The sequence below is a fragment of the Alligator sinensis genome, unplaced genomic scaffold (assembly GCF_000455745.1).
Source record: "Alligator sinensis unplaced genomic scaffold, ASM45574v1 scaffold313_1, whole genome shotgun sequence".
In the NCBI taxonomy this organism is placed as follows: Eukaryota; Metazoa; Chordata; order Crocodylia; family Alligatoridae; genus Alligator; species Alligator sinensis.
The window spans coordinates 2,180,418-2,198,402 of record NW_005841939.1 but is presented as its reverse complement, the minus strand read 5'-3'; positions in this window follow the sequence as shown (position 1 = coordinate 2,198,402).

The following is a 17,985-nucleotide window of genomic DNA, read 5'->3' as shown; positions in this document are numbered from 1 at the left end:
GGTGATCACAGCATGGGGTCTGCACAGATGGGGCTCTGCCAGGAGGCCCCAGAGCCCCCATGGTCCCTGTTACAGCTGGTGAGTGCGGCTGTGCCTGCTTCTCCCTGGTGGATCTGAATCTTCGAATCAGTGCCGAATCAGCACTTAATCTTCAATTCTGATTTGGCCAAAATGAATGGGGACAGTGATTTGAATTACCAGATTGAATCACTGTCCTCTGAATTGGCCGAATCTGAATTGAATACTTCCCTATTCGCACAGGCTTAATGACTAGCCATTATCACCTGAAATATGGTTTAGCCATATATGTGAAGAGCACCATCACGGATTTATATATCTTTCCCTCAACTGAAGGAAAAGTATTTACACCGCCGCCATCAAAATAGGGGAGTTGCACATTACCAACATATACCAAGCTCCTAATTCAGAATGGCCAAGGCAGCACCTCAAGTGCACCAATCCCAACCCTGTACTTTACCAGAAACCACACTATGTGAGGTTATGAAGCAAATGAAACCAAAAGTGAAGATCTTCCAAACTGGATGTCCACAGAAGATCTGCAACTGGTCTTCAATTCCAAACAGCAAGCAACCTTCCACTCAGTTGACTGGCAACATGACTATAACCCAGATCTTCCATTGTGCCCAGTGATCTAAGTGGGAGCACGATCCATGCATCCTGCAATCTACTCCTTGACTTTCCCAACAGCTAAAATAGGCCATCATTACTTACATCAGCATCAGAATCCCTGTGATTTTGTTTAAATGGATCCCATGGTGGAACCTAGCCAAAGCTGACTGAGTCTGCTATAGGGAAGCTGTTGAAAAAGCGGTGACCTGAATCCCTGCAATATTGGAATGTTATCACTGGTTCATTGGTCTGATTTCCACTGCCAAGAAGAGTATCTCTCAGGGCTTTTGGGAGGAATATACTCCCTGCTGGATGAGAGAGACTTGGACTTACTCCAGCAGTACAACCAGTCAGGCAACCCACAGGTTGCAATGGACCTGCTAGAATCTCTAGATCGGGGTGGGCAAAGTCTAGCCCATGATCTGGATTGGGCCTGTGGCAGACTCCATTTCCCACCAGCCCCTGCCCATGTCACTGCATCTGGTTTCCATGGAGACCCCAGTAACAGTGGTGCACAGGGCCAGGGTTTCCATGGAGACCAGCCCCAGCAGCACTGGCAGGACACATGGATGGATGGGGAGCTGCTCTGCAGCTGGGATTGTGTGGCAGTGACAGCATGGTCCGGAGCTGAGGCAGAGCTGCGATCTGCTGCCCACATGACCTAGGCAGGGGTGTGCAGGTAGTGGATTCCATCTCTGCTGTGGCTTGGGATCATTTTGTCACCATTGCAAGATCCCAATCCTGGCCACAGAGCACTTCCTCATCTAGCTGTATGCCCTGCCAGTGCTGCCGGGGCTGGTCCCCATGGAAACCCTGCTGCTGGGGGGCGTCAACTGGTAGACTTTGGCCACAGCAATGTGGGCAGGGGCTCCCGGGAAATGGAGTCTGGCTGCTGGCTGGATCCACCATTTTGTCCACCCCTGCTCTAGATTTAGTTAGATGCCAAAGGTGGATTGAGTGTGTTGAAGGTCTGGACTTCACACACTCTAGGCAATGTGCTCAGGGCTATTAACAATGCCTTGGAGCTGCTAATCCAGTGGAATATCGGACCCCAAAACTCCATCCCAACTCCATAACTTCTAAGTTGGTAGATAATAGAAAAGGACCTCTCAACAAAAACACCAAACAAGAGGTCAATCGTCAATTACGCTGGATAAGGACATCAATCCCTATGCAAGTACCTACTCAGTTAGCATAGATGAAGTGAAGGAGTAGTTAACTTCAACAAAGGAACAGAAGGAAGCCAGTGGAGATGGAACCCTTCCAGAATTTCTCCTTCATCTAGGCCCCACGGGACTCCAATGGTTGGCAAAACTGCATGCCAAAACTATGGAATCTGGATGCATACCAAAAGCATGGTGGGAGGTGATGGTCATTGCAGTACTCAAACTGGGTAAGCCAATCAATGACGCAGGAAACTATAGGCCAATATCATTCCTTTACATAACCCACAAACTCTTGGAATGTATCATCTTCAGGAGAGTCAGCCCTTTTATCGATCCCCGATGAACAAGTGAAATTTCAGCCTAAGCAAAGTTGCTGCAACCAAATTTGGCCCTTGCATTGCATATTGAAGCTGGTTTTTAAAACAATCCAAACTGGTGCAGCCTTTGTAGACCTGTCATCAGTTTATGAAATGGTCTGGATTAAAGGTCTGATGCTGAAGCTTGCAAAGATTATACCTTGCCACTAAACACTACACCTAACATGAACAATGCTGAGTAATAGGTGGCTACTTGTCTATCTGGGTGACAGTCAGCTCACCCCAGTTCCTCAGCAATGGACTACCACAAGGTTCAGTACTCGCACCAATGCTCTTTAATGTCGACACAAGCAACATGCTGTCAACAAAGTCATGCAAATTTGTATATGCAGATGACCTTGCTTTGGCAACACAACCAGCCACTTTCAATGACATTGAGTCCAGCTTGAATGAGTACCTGAATATTATGGAGGAATATTTTTGGAAATGGAGACTCAAGCCAAATCTTCACAAAACAGTCACTACATTCAATCTTGATAACAGGAATGCTAAGTTACCTGAAGGTAACTTTCTGTGGCAACAGTATGCGGCACAACCCCATTCTGTCTGATCTCAGAGTGGGGCTGGATCTCACATTAACCATCCATGACAACCTGAAGAAGGTAACTGCCAAGACAAAGATAAGGATCAATTTGGTTCAGAAATTGGCAAGTACAAGATGGGGAGCACCACCATCAGTATTATGGACATCACTGCTAGCCCTTGCATACTCTGTAGCCGAGTACTGTGCACTCGTATGGACCAGAAGCAGTCACATTTGACTTGCTGAAACCCATCTGAACTCTGCAATGCAAGTCAGCCCCAACACCTTGGCTGCCCATGCTGTCTGTCGCACATTGCTCCTCCACCCATTTGTTGCAAGACAGCAACTTTAGGGGAAGTCCAGTGAATTAAGGAAAACATGTCTCCCCATCTACCAGGACCTCAACAGTTCTCCTCACCATTACCTAAGTTGTGCAAGCCCTTCTGGATCCATGCACTTGTGACCTCAACCCGGATGAAGCTTGGAAAACCAAATGGAGTTCATACGAAGTCCCCAAAAAACATGGGGATAGATCCAATTCAGCAGGTCCCTGGCTTTGATCTCCCACAGTGCTCATGGGCAACTCTAAACTGCATCCACACAAACCATGGGAGATGAGGACACTTGATGCACAAATGGAAAATTAAAAACTCGATAGTGTGCTACTGTGGTGTCACAGAGCACTGAGGTGCCCTGCTCCCAAAGAGGGGAAAACTGCTAGGGAGGAAGCCCTGGCAGGGAATAAGGAGCCCAGCTGTGGGTTGCCAGGGCAACCAGAGAAGGTCAGCTGACCACTAGGGGCAGGGCCTGGCTCCCTTATAAACCCTAGGGGCTGGGGCCAGAGGCAGTTCCCTGCCAGCAGCCAGAGAGAAAGGAGCTCCATGAGCAAAGATGCGAGAACTGCAGGTACAGCCCATGCCGGGTAAAGGATGGCAGCTCTGGGACGTGTGAGCAATGTGGTTTCGGCCGGGCGGCTTTAAGTTAAGTTATAGCCTAGGGGCTTGTGTTTTGCATTGTTGTTGTTACACTGGTGATTTGGGCGAGGCTATTAGGGGTTGGAGGAGGCCTCACAGGGGACTCACGGTGGAGTGTGAGGGCCCTAGCGCCAGTGAGGGTGCAGCATTTGTGGTGCATAGACCCCAGCCCCAGAGAGGGGCAGTTGAGAAGCCCCAGAGAAGGGGGCATTACTGAAGAGCCCCAGTGAGGGCATGGTGAGCCTGAGGGGGGTGGCGTGACAGAGAAGGCCCCAGAGAGAGGAAGGCAGTATTGAGGAGCGCCCGAGAGGGGGTGAAAGCCCCAGAGAGAGGGCGGCTTGACAGAGAAGGCCCCGAGAGAGGGCAGAGCGCCCTGAGAGGGGGCAAAAGCCCCAGAGAAGGGGGCAGTTGCCGAGGAGCCCCAGAGGAGGGGGCATTATTGGGGAGCCCAGAAAGGGGGCGGCGTGACTGGGGAGGCCCAGAGAGAACAAAGGGGCCTGTGCATAATTAGATTGAGACATAACATCCATTCCATCGGCGAGGTGTGGACTGCGGTGGAGAGTAGGTGGGCGGTTGCCCCAGGAACAGGTGTGCAGGCCCCGTTTAGGTCAGCCCAGATCGTGTACCTGTCACATGTGGTCACCCAGAACAGACCGTGGTACATATACCAACCCAATGCCTGATGCACAAATAAGAAGGTGGTATCACAGTGATATGCTCTGCTGGTCCTGATGCAACTGTCTGGTCCAACCACCTAAATGTAAAATTATAGTTGCTATTCTGTATCTATCTCATCCATATGAAAGAAGAAAGAAAAAGCCCTCAGTGTAGCTCTAGGGAGATGTCTGTGCCCAGCCTGCCCCTGCCAGCACTCAGCAGATGGTCTCCCCCACTTGGGTCCTGGCCCCTGGGCATGACCAGCCCAGCCCAGCCCGGAGGTATTTTCCAGCCCTACTTCACTGTTTCATAGTTTAATAGTTTCATAGTATCTAGGGTCAGGAGGGACCTGAACAGATCATCTAGCCTGACCCCCTGCCACAGGCAGGAATGAATGCTGGGTTCACAAGACCCCAGAGAGGTGATCATCCAACATCCTCTTGAATTTGCCCAAGGTAGGGGTGAGGACCACTTCCCTGGGAAGTTGGTTCCAGATTTTGGCCACCCTAACTGTAAAATATTGCCTTCTGATCTCTAACCTAAACTTATTCCCAATCAGCTTATGACCATTGTTCCTTGTCACCCCAGGTGGTGCTGGGGAGGAAAGGGCTCTGCCTATTTGCTGTTGATCTCCCCTGATGAACTTGTAGGCAGCCACCAGGTACCCCCTCAGCCTCCTCTTGCTGAGGCTGAACAGGTTCAGGTCTCTCAGTCTTTCCTCATAGGGCCTGTCCTGCTGCCCTCTCCCCAAGCGGGTGTCCCTCCTCTGAACCCTCTCCAGGCTTCTCTCACATCCCTTTTGAAGTGCGGCACCTAGTACTGTAATTTTCTGATTCCTGTCACTGACAGAGTAGCAAGGTGGAGATGGGGTGGGGACTGCTCCCCAGCACCGGGCAGCCAAATAGGGAAGCTTGCCCATTTGGCTGTTCTTGGTAGCTTGTGGAGCCTGCATGGCACATTGAGAAATGTACAAGAGTGCCCCCAAGCTGCTGGCCTTGGCTAGTGCAGGCAAGCTCCAAGCTCGCCTCCCTCCCTCCCCCACTGAACAGCGCATGTGTGTTCTGTTCAGTCCTGACCTAATCTAGAACGTGATACTTAAATCACTTCTGCCTTGGCCTTTCTGAATATCTGTACTTAGCCTTAATTATTGATGATAATTGTCCTCATCTAAGTTACAAAAAATGACTTAAAATGAAGAACCCTATTTTGCCATGACTTGAAGATCTTATGTAAGTTTCTTTGTGTATTTTGCAGTTGACCTGAGCCTAAGCTTTCTTCCTCTTTATGGCAGTAGATACATGCACACTGTCAGACTTGCCTTTCACCTTCTGCCTTCTGGAGTGATATAAACTCCTGCACAGATGAAGAGACTGGACTGAATTTGATCCAATCTCATAATATTGCTAGCTGAATATAACTGTGTTTACAGCAAAATAATGTCTTGGAAATCTAAATTCTAGCAGTGTGCATTTGAACAAGTGAGAGAGTAATATAGAGTGCCATTGTAGCTGTGTTGCTGCTAAAGTGACTGCTTTCAGTTACATGGAATTAACACAAACCATTTTTTCTGTTATTTAGCTCAGACTGTCTGATTCTTTTCAGACCTGAAGAAGGGCATTCGGTGCCTAAAGCTTGTCCAATGTTTCTCCCTGTATAGGTGGTCCAATAAAAGATATCACACACACAAAAAATAGCATCAGAGACCAAGAAGTCAGTTTCCATATATATATAGGGAAAAGAAAAAAAAATCTGGTAAACTGCTTCAGTTATTCCAAAAGGATACTCTTTTAACAGGCTATTGAATATTTCACTAGTGCAGAGATGAACATTAAGCAAGAGCCCAATATTTAGATAAACTGAGCATCTAAACTTAACTGAAGTGTTGGTTGCTCAACCACTTTGTAAATCTAGGCCACACATTTTAGAAGAGAAGTGAAGGGACAGCCCAGGACCAAAACTATACTGTTATGAACAACACTATCTCTGAATACCTAAAATATATGGACTACTGTGTGTCCTATATATCCTTGGTCAGAATCTACTTTAAACGTCTGCTTTTTGACTGCTGCAGTTTTTAACCTCCTTTGTAGCTTGGATATGTATGGGATATGTCCTTTCTAATACAAGAAGTGGGTGTAGCATTTCTATATAATAAATACGAAATATGCCTCAAGTGTTTAGCTTGAACACTGCCCGCATCTCAATGCACCTAACTGGGAAGATTCCAGAAAAAATATATTTTCACAGTCCAGCAGTTGACACAAAGCAGAAACGATTCAAGCACAGGCGGAAAAATGTAACTTCTTGTATCTGATTGCCTAACAGTTTACTATGGTTACTGTTCCACTTTGGCCATAGACTTGTGACCCCTTTCATTTTATTTAGTACTGCTTTCAATTCCTGTTGTTCTCATTAGCTCAAAATGTTACCAAAGCTGTGTCTAATGTATTTACTACTGACTGAGAGTCCACCCTGTGGTGCACTGTCTTGTTTTCAGACAGTGTTGAGCTTTTACTGGTGTGACATGATTTGGCTTGCTTATTCTACTCAAGGGTCATGTCCCGACAAGTATGGACATTTGGTTTCCTAGGGACAAGAAGCAGCGGCACACCTTGTGCCACTGCTACTTGTCTCCGGGGAATACCTGTGCCACGTGCCCTCTGGATCTCCTGGGGTCAAAAAATTCTCCTGTGCTGCAAGGTAGCAGCACAGGAAATGCCTGAATTTATGCGGGCGCTACATACCACAGAACCACACTTGTCTTGATATGGCCAAGGGGTGCGTCCTGAGTTAAATAAAGCTTGCCTGTACCTTTATCTTTAATTCCTTATACATACACAGGCAGACTTCCTGCTGTAAAATCATACCACTTGGTATCATGATGTATAACAAAAATCAAATAAAAACATCTTTTCATAATCTTAGAAGAAGATAAAACTGAGGACAGGACAGTTTGTGTTAAAAAGTATGTTATTGCTTGCACTTGTTTAAATGTTATAGAAGTGCTCGCTGTGTAGTGTATAGAATGAAGCATGTCCCATATATTAATGCTTTGCCATTAATATCCCAAATTCAGATCGTGACTAAATACAACCTAATGTAACTTCCTATGTTTTGGTGTTATGGTAAAATTCATAACTTTGAATATCTCTTGGGATCCCTGTAACTGGGTCTTTAGTTTGTGGGTTATGCCAACATTTACCCACTTTCATAAATTCATATGAACTTATCTAAAGTTCTTTGTTTTGGAAATCTCTTGAGGTAAAGGTCTCTCAAAAGATTTCTAGTTGATTTTATTTTTGATGGAATGAGGAACTACCTTCTCCAGTGGCCTGTTTGTCATTGTCAGTATGAGCCCTGGACAAAATTAAGAAATAGAGGGACAAGACTAATCTCTTTTGACCTTTAGGAAGAATTTTGGATCAGGCCACTTTTCATTCTATCTAATTAATTTAACCAATCCCTTCTAAGGGACATTTTTTTTTAATTCTGAAATTTACTTGGTTTCTCAGCAAGTATAAGGATGTAAATATTAACAAAGTTACTCTACTTATAAATATTAATGATAGTCAAACAGTTATTTTTAACTTGATATGGTAGAGCCAAATCTCAGTTCCAGTATACATAGAGCACACAGTTGCAGTGTATATGTATGGAATAATTTGGCTAGATTCCAAACTGTTTGGTCTTGTCAGTATGACCACTGACACTTTTAATTCCTTCTAAAACAGGGATGGGCAATTACTTTAGCTGGAGGGACACTTTAGGAATTTTTGTGAGCTGTTGTGGGGCGCGGGGGCAGGGGGGAGGTTCTGACTTGGCTTGGCACAGCATGGGGGGGTGGGGCGGGCACTGAACCGAGTGAGTGGATGGGATCTACATGGAGACCAGCTGGGGAGCTCTATGGACAGGGTGCACTTGGCTGGGCAGATGTGATGGGTCTGCGGGTGGTTGGGGGGTAGCATCTGGGAGTGGGATGGGCAGTCAGGGGCTGGGGCCATGATTACAGGGCAGTGACAGTATGGGGTCAGGGCCTGGGCCAGAGCCAAGATCTGCTCTCTGCATGGCAGGGACAGGGGGAGAGTGGATTGCAGCTTTTTCCTGGGCCCTGGCTCTGTGCTGTCACCACATAGCAATCCCGGCCCTGGCCCTGGCCTCTGCCTGCCCATCCTGCTCCCAGACTCTGCTTCCCACCTGCCTGTAGCCCAATTTCATCCACCCAGCCAAGTGCACTCTTTGCACAGAAGTCCTGGGCCGGTCTTCACTGAGACTTTGCCTGCCTGCCCACCTGCTCCATCTAGCACCCCAGGCTTTGGCACAAAGCTGCCAGGAAACAGAGTCTGGCTGGTGTACCATCTCCACCCTGCTGTGTGCCTGGGGGTGGTGGGACTGGTTTCATGCTTCACAGCCTAGGCTGCCCCCCACGCCTGGGCTGGGTGGGACTGAAGGACCCTCTATGGGCTGGATAGAATCCTTTGGGAGGCCAGATGCAATAAAAGATTCAATTCTGCCAAACTAATATTGTGAATTGACTTGCATGTTCTAGATGTTGGTAGCTAAGAGTGACATTCTCTTTCTTTTCTGTTATCCAAGTGGCAGGTTTTTGTCTGCCTACATGACATTTTTGGCACTTACATGCAGTGAGCAATCCTATTCCTGGGCATATATCTCTGTGCTACATGTGTGTGGAGACTGGGCACATACAGTAGGCTGCATACTTAGCTAAGGAATGTATACATGATCCATGTGGGCATGTAGTGACCTTAGATGGCCAGAAATGTAGTCTACATCTGGCTAGTCCTGGATTTTGGTCAACTAAAGGGGAGGGGAGACTCAGGGTGGTGCAGGAAAGGGACCAACTTCCTCTTTTTCTTCCCATCAGGAGTTGAATAACTAGAACACTCATCTGGGAAGCTGGAGGACCTGGGTTTTAGGACCCCAACAACCAAAAAGTCTTTGAATATATGTTTCTCTGACTGCCTAGTATAGGACTGTCACCACCACACCACGGGCTAGTCAATATCGAGTTTTTCTGGAGCTTCTTTTAAAGCTGGTGCCTTGGGCAGCTTTAAGAGGAAGGGGTCTGGGAGATGTGGGGCAGGAAGAAGAGTGCAAGTCTGATGTGTGGCTTAGTGAGGTGGCTGCTTGCCTGGAAGGGAAGGTGCCTTCTGTTTTAGCCTGGGCCCTTGCTTCCCCCTTCACTGCTTCCCATCCACTTTTCCAATGACTATATTAGTAGCTCAACTTAAAGAGAAGCATCAGAGAAGGAACTGGATAATAGTTAACCTGTGGTATGGTCTTTAGAGTGCTGCACTGGGAAGCTGGAGGGCCAGTTTGGGGCCCTCTCTGACTGAGGGGGAACCTAGAGCTTCCCACAAGAGTGTCTTTTGTCCTTGGAGTATACATAGACCAACTGTATAGAGTAACTTGGCTATGAATCTGATCTGGGTTACACTGTCCACTTTTAAGTCCCTCTAAAAGATTCAGTTCTGCCAAGCTACTATTGTGAATTGAGTTGACTTGCATGTAAGGGCTTAGACAGAATTACATTTGTTGCATGATCAGCCTCTTGAAAGCACTCTAAAGCTATGCCGTAACAAAAGAGCATGGCTGCAGAGCCCTCCAATTGCATGGCAAATTAACCCTCATTGCATGAGGGTTCAAATGAAGATGCTCCAAAACAGAGAACCTTCATTAATTTCTGTTTGCTCTGGTGCTGGGCTGCTGCAGCACAGCCCAGCCTCTGGTGCTATCTCTGGATGGGAGGGGGAGAAGGCAGGGGACGGACGTCCATTCTCGGGTTTTTCCAGCTGCACTGGAGTGGGGGAGGGGGGTGGATTGGAGCCCTGTGGCTGGGAAAACCCCAGAACAGACCTCACTCCCCTGCCTTCTCCCCCTTTCCCACCTAGAGATAGCTGCAGAGCTTAAAGAGGTGGGATGGAGCTAGCAGAAGAGGCTGCAAAGATGCAGCCTCTCTCCCTGGATTGGCTCCAAACTAGAGCTTGATCCCCCACCCTCCCAACCCAACAGCTAACATCTGTTAGATTGGATCAGTTTAACTTATGGTGGATTCTGTGAAGTGCCATGAGTCAGACTGGAAAGTTGCACTTCTGTTTGCCCCCAAAGTGCATAACATATTCTACCCTAACTTAATCATTCAGTAATTGATGGTGAAAGACAGGAACTCTCTCTCTCATTTTGCTACCAACATACATGTACCGTCTGCTTGTGTATATATAGTCCGCTGTATACCCAGGAATAGATTTTGGTGCGTCAAAAATGTCATATATATGACCAAAAGCTGCCATTTAGGTAACTAGAGAAGGAATAGACTATCACCCTAAATTCTCAGAAAATTCTACTTGTACTGGGTATGCTTCATTCTTTCAAAGTTTCTCTTATAGTTTCATAGTTTTAGGGTCGGAAGGGACCTAATAGATCTTCTAGCCCGCCCCCCCGCCAGGGCGGGAGAACAACAAAAGAACACTGAACAAAAAACGGGACTCAAATGAGTCCAGCCAGGTAGGTATCCAGCCTCTTCTTAAAGATCCCCAGGGTAGGGGCCAGCACCACCTCCCTTGGAAGTTGGTTCCAGCTCCTAGCCGCCCTAACTGTGAAGTAGTTTTTTCGGATGTCCAATCTGTACCTCCTCTCCATCAACTTGTGCCCATTACTCCTTGTTATGCCAGCGGGGGCTAGGGGAAACAGCGTCTCCCCCAAACCCTTCTGGTTCCCCCTAGTGAGTTTATAGACGGTCACCAGGTCCCCCCTCAGCCTTCTCTTGTGGAGGCTGAATAGGTTCAAGTCCCGCAGTCTCTCACTGTAGGGTCTGCCCTGTTGTCCCCGGATCATGCGGGTGGCCCTCCTCTGGACCCTCTCCATGTTGTCCACATCCCTCCTGAAATGGGGCGCACAGAACTGGACACAATACTCCAGCTGCGGCCTGACCAGCGTCGCATAGAGGGGGAGGATCACCTCCCTGGCTCTACTCGAGATGCACCTGTGGATGCACGACAAGGTCCGGTTAGCCCTGCCAACCATGACCTCGCATTGTCGGCCCATGTTCATCTTGGAGTCAATAATGACACCAAGATCCCTTTCCGCCTCCGTGCTCTCAAGTAGGGAGTTCCCCATCGTATAAGTGTGCTGCTGGTTCCTACTACCCAAGTGCAGCACCCTGCACTTGTCCGTATTGAAACACATCCTGTTCCTGTTTGCCCACCCCTGTAACCTATCCAGATCCTTCTGCAATCTCTCTCTCCCTGCTAGCGTGCTCACCTCCCCCCAAATTTTGGTGTCATCAGCGAATTTAAACAGGTTGCTTTCCACCCCAGCATCAAGATCGCTGATGAAGAAATTGAACAGCGCAGGCCCCAGGACCGAGCCCTGGGGGACTCCACTACCCACCTCCCCCCAAGTCGAGTATGATCCATCCACCACCACCCTCTGAGTGCGACCCTTCAGCCAATCTGCAATCCATCTGACCGTGTAGGCGTCTATGCCACAGTCGCCTAGTTTATTAATTAGGATGGGGTGAGAGACGGTGTCAAAGGCCTTGCTGAAGTCCAGAAAGACTACATCCACCGCGACACCTGCGTCCATGGCCTTTGTGACCTGATCATAAAAGGCAATCAGGTTGGTCTGACATGATCTCCCCCTAATAAATCCATGCTGATTGCCCCTGAGCATCATTTCTGATGCCGGCCCGTCACAAATGTGCTCCTTGATGATCTTCTCAAAGAGTTTCCCCAGGATTGGGGAAAATTCTCTTCTGATTGTGCTGTATTTGTTACACAAATAAGGAAATATATTTCTCAAAATATAACTTTTACCTTAATTAAAAGTGCTCCTTTAATGTCAATATTTATCATTTACAGATGAAAACGTTGTCTATTGATAAATATGAGGCACTCCTAATAAGGGAATTTGTATCTTGTTTATATATGACACAAACCTAAGTTTACTAGTTTTTAATCTAATACCAATAAAAATTAAAGCATTATAATAGGATAATAGGAACTTAATATGAAGTGATTCAAAAGTGCATTTTTTCTAGTGAGATTTCCATTTGTTGCTAATAGGAAAGCACTACATATACAAAATGCAGAAGTGCTAAAAGGAACTTGAAAGTGTATTTTTGGATTCCAAATCAGGCATGTTTTCCTCATATACAAATTGGGCAGACCAAAAAAAATCCATCTGAAAGTGATTAATTTAAAATGCTACATTAAAAAAGTTACCATATAAGTCATTTTTCCAGGTTTTGTCTGTGATATCTGTGCATACTTATACATAAGAACATTTCTCTTTTTCAAAAGTTTTCCAGGATTAATTAATTATCACATTACTAACATTTATGTACGTGTATTTGTAGACTCTTATGGCTATGACAGCAAACTCTTTGTGTCCTAACTCCAGTGATTTTCCAGTTATTTACTTTAGTTTTTGATGCATTCTTCTGAAGTTAGTGATGCTATTTTGTATACGGAGTTTACAAAATATGTACATTAATATGTCCTGTTTAGAGTGGTTTGTGTGTTGAACTGTTTTCTTGACGAACAATCCCTGAATATTAATAAGATGTCAACTATACTTGTATTATCTGATGATAGCATATATATCAAATAAGTAAATAAATACATGAATAATATATTTTTCCTAAAAGTATTCAGTGCTTTCTTGTACACGGTAATATTTATATTAATCAAAAAAGGAGAAAATATTGGATTCCCTTTTTCTGTGGGAGTCTTCAACATACATAAAACCAACACAGGCAGTTCCAGTGCACCCCTCTTTAATTCTTTGTTCAAGGTGCATGTTGGGGCAGGGAAGGAGGTCTATTCAGGGAGGAAGATATGGCATATGGCTCACTGGCTCTTTTGCCAGTTGGTACATATTAAAACAGCCTCTAGACTGCATTAGCCTTCACTGGAAATGCAATTGCTGAAATCTTGAAGAAAGAGAGAATTTGGCTCTCTATTTTTAGTTTTCATGCTTTCAAAATTGCTTCTAAGGCTAGGGACAGAAGTTACACATAAACCAGTTTAAGTGATCAGAAACTGGTTTAAACCTGTAACAGAACAGAAGCTCAGTGCTTATAAACCCATTTCAAAATGGCTGAAACTGATTTAAGATAAACCTGGTTGAATGTAGTATCAGACTTAACTGATCTGGGTCAAACTGGTTTATGCAATATCTGTTCCAGACCTCTTTCTGGTTTAAGTTAAATCAGAGTCCTCCAGCATTTTGCAACCCTGGGCTGGGCTGGGCTGTCTGCTCCAGAGAGCAAGGCTGGCCCTGCCCCTCTGCTGTCTAGCTGGAGCAGTGAAGGCTGGCTGACAAGGGGGGCAGAGGGGGGCAAGCCCAGCTGGGGATGCAATCCAGTTTACAGGGGGAGGACTGCCCCCATCCAGGTAAACCCTAGCTGGGGTCTGGGGCCAGGGAGGGGGGTTAAACACCCCTTCCCCTGCTCAAACTTACTTCTGGTTGTGTCTGTGGACTACAAATCCCAGAGGCAACCCTGCAGACTCCTGCTGCTGTAAGCCTGGACTGCAAATCCCAGAGACCTTGCAGGCAGCAGGAAGAGGAAGTGAACACACAGCCAGAGAGGCATGTTCTAGCACCCCTGGGCTTGTGGCCTGAACTACTGCAGGCATGTGACTGCATTTCCTGAGTTAAAGGTAGATGTTTGTTCATTTCTGTTTCAATTTAATTTGTGCAGTTGAGACTAACCTGCAAAGACTGAATCGATTCAGCCTCAGGTTTTTTGACCATCTGTACTTAGCCTAAATGTCATAGCTATAATTGGTTAATTGATTTGACTTGTTTGGTTCCATTAATGGACGACTGGTGCCTCCCAAGTTTGGGGGGGCATCGGCGGGGCATGACTGGGGGGGGTCCCCCAGAGGCCGGTTGCCAAGTATGCCAATGGCATGGTGGTGGCAGAAGTGCCAGCACTTCTGCATGTGGAATTGTAGTAGTGTAAGTGCCAGGACTTCCACCACTGGCACTTCCGCTGCTGACGTCCCACCAGCGGAGCCAATTTCAGGGAGGTAGGAGTGCTCTCTGTGCCCCACTACCACCTGGAGAGCTCTCTCTCAGGGGGGGTGGCAGTGCCCTCAGGGTGAGCACATGCCCCTCCCCCCCCATGCCCACCCTACACGTTGCCTATGGTTCCATTCAATTTGCAACCATATTGAGAGGGCATCAGCCTGAGTAGCTCTGCTGATCTCAGCTATGGAAATATGCAAGAGGGAGACAGACACTTTTGGGTCTGTTTTAGATTGTATAGATCTAATCCATTTCCCACTGTGGCATAGATCAAGAATAACACCACTGAGGTGAAGTGAAGCTTTGCAGATAATTTTCACATTTTGAACTTAAGTTCAGTTTCTCATTTAAAAAGAATTTCTGAAAAAAACTAGATTCAGAATTTTTCTTTTGTTTCAGAATCTGGACATTTTTAAAACTATTTTTAAGACTAGTTAATTTTTCCATTATCTTATAACAGGACAGCAACTGCAGTATCAGCTGGTTTCATTACACCCCAAACAAGAGACGCTCTGATCTAAAACAGAAGATGAGATGTTCCAATCATCATGATACAGTGCTGCCTAAAACTTATTATGCTATTATGACATCACTACTAGGAGTAAGTATCAGGGCGTTATATGTATTATTAATAATAACATACCATTTAATGATATAAACATAAGAAATGATAAAACCCATAAAATAAAATTGGAAACAAAATTTTGTGAAATGAGAATCTTCCAAGATGGACCACTTTTGTTTAAAATATCTATAACTGAAAATTGCCACTGACATCTACACAATTTCATGAACAAACTGATTTTTATCAAATTAGGCTTTTTAAACAAAGAAAAAAAAATCAGTGACAAGTTCTAACCAGCTCTTGTATAAAGTTAGTACAAAGGTAAAAAGAATCAGTCCCTATATTTATCTGGTTATCTTAGAGAGAGACTTGAAACACAACCCTAGATTAGAATATCCCCCACACTTGAGGAAGTTTGGACCTAAATTCCAAATTTAAAATACATCGATTGGCACATTTTAACCCTGGGCTAATCACCAAGGTACCTTGCATTTTCTGATGCTTGGATTCAGATCAGAATTTTATAGCTGTTTTTTTCAGTCCTAATTTAACCAGCCTAGACCTGGTTAAATTAGGACTGAAACACTTATCCAGGATTCCTTAATAATTTCCTACTGTTGTATGTGCAACTTGGTAAGAATACATATATTCAGTTATGGCCAGAAACAAATCTAGGGATAAAACCTGGGACCTAGAACACTCAAGCTGTAGAGCATCAATGCTCAAAGGAGGACTACTGATCTGAAATCAGCCAATGCTAAGGATTATAAAACAAAAACAGTAATATGTGTGGAAGGTGTAATGTGCTGTTTTTACACCTCTGAAGATTTTTGGCTCATTCCTAGGACAAACAAATAACTTTTTAACAGTTTCATTCTACGCATTTCTCTTGGTCACCTGGATCCTGTGTTATTCAGATGGTTGGGGCTTAAGTTTCAAAGTGGAGCAGCTGGGGAAGGAGTGCCAAACTTTTAGTTTGGCCCTTCATTAGTTGCAGCTCCTGCAAAACTCTCATTGGTGATGCTGGCAGTAGAATCAATGCAAAATCAATAACACAAATATGCCTAATGAAGTCCGTTCCTTAAGTCTTTTGTTGCATTTCATAGACATTAGGGACTGGAAGGGACCTCGCCAGATCATCAAGTCCAGCCCCCCTGCCATAGGCAGGAAGTCTGCTGGGGTCAAATGATCCCAGCAAGATAAACATCCAAATGCCTTTTGAATGAGTCCAAAGAAGATGCTTGCACCACCTCTGGGGGGAGTTTGTTCCAGACCCTGGACATTTGGACTGTAAACAAGTTTTTCTTATGTCCAGTCTAAATCGGCCTTCCAGGAGTTTGTGACTATTAGACCTTGTTATTCCTTGGGGAGCCCTCGTGAACAACTGTTCTCCCAGGTCCTGATGCATCCCCGTTATATACTTGTAGGCTGCCACCAAGTCCACCCTGAGCCTTCTCTTATCCAGGCTGAAGAGTCCCATGTCCCTCAACCTCTTCTCATAAGACTTGCCCTCTTGGCCTTTGATTTATACAGGTGGTTCTCCTCTGGACTCTCTCAAGCTTATCCACATCCCTCCTGAAGAGGGGGGCCCAAAACTGGATGCAGTACTCCAGCTGTGGCCTCACTAAGGCCGAGTAAAGTGGGAGAATGATGTCCCTGGTTTTGCTCAAGATATGCAGGAGTTTTTCATCCTGGGGTCCAGCCCTGGCACTGGCTCCTTTGCTACACAAAGCCCCTTGTGACCTGCAGGGCAGAGGTTGATCCATGGCTAAAGAAACCCCACTGTGCCCCAATAGGAAACAAAGGGAAGAGGCCACAACCACCACATGAAAAAGGAATAAAGGGAGAGGCAGGGGGCAGCCATCAATGAATAGCACCTAGGTCCCTTCACTGTGATGGAGGGGAGAGGAAATTTGGGTTGAGAAGTGTGAAGGGAGAGCAGGTGGCTCCTGTACAGCATCTAGCAAGGAAACAAGGCACGGCTGAGGGTGGGATTTTCTGTGCATGAGGGATCCATTTTCAGCTCAATGGCAGCTCCCTAATGCCTTTAGGCTGCTTGTGAAGCCAAGTCCTAGATGGTTTCTGGAAGGATACTGGGAATCAAAGCTTAAGGGACCCTTGACAAGGAGATGTCCCTAGAGACCCTGCTGTCTTAAAAGGCCACTTCCCAGGAGACATTAGATTTCCCTTAAATCCTTGTTAACTTCTAGGCTGGTTAAATTTAAAATATTTCTCATAAGGTGTGTATGTTAGATTAGTTAAGAAAATTCAACTGCAGGGTCCATATAGTAAGGACTGATCAGGCTTGAACAATATAAGGTCTGTCTTCCCCCATTCCCCGCACTTTAGCATCCTGCTGGACTAAGAAGTGGGCCAGGTAGATCCTACTGCAATAGGCACACTGGGTGCATCTACATGTGCATTAATGTGCTTTTGCTAATACATACTAAATTTAGTACTTCCAAAATGAGGTACTAAATAAATGTGCATTAAGGTGTGCTAATGTGCAGCAGCATAAGCACATGGTTTTTAGGTGACACTTGATAGATTTCATAGACATTAGGGCTGGAAGGGACCTCAGAAGATCATTGAGTCCAGCCCCCTGCCCCAGGGGCTTAATGTGTAGTAGCCTAGTCTACAGTGCATTAGTATATTAGAAATTTTTTTACATGCCACTTTTATGTGTAGCAGAACAGGTTGCTGTGCATTAAAGTGCATATGTACATGTATATGCCCACTAAGACCTATGTCATGTCCTCTTCCTCCCTGCCACTTGGCCTTAGGGAAGTGCTACGGAGAAGAGCCAGCTGGAGACTGAGCCACTAGCAGAAGTTGCAGAATCTGGGAAAGCTGGGATGTTTCCACACCCAGAAAACTCTTTACAGTTTTGAATTGACTTTCTTTGCCCTGTGTTGACTGGTTGTTTACTCCAGTTGTTGCCCACAGCCTCTTCAGCTCAATTCCCTTTGATATTCATAGATGTTAGGGTCGGAAGGGACCTCAGTAGATCATCGAGTCCGACCCCCTGCATAGGCAGGAAAGA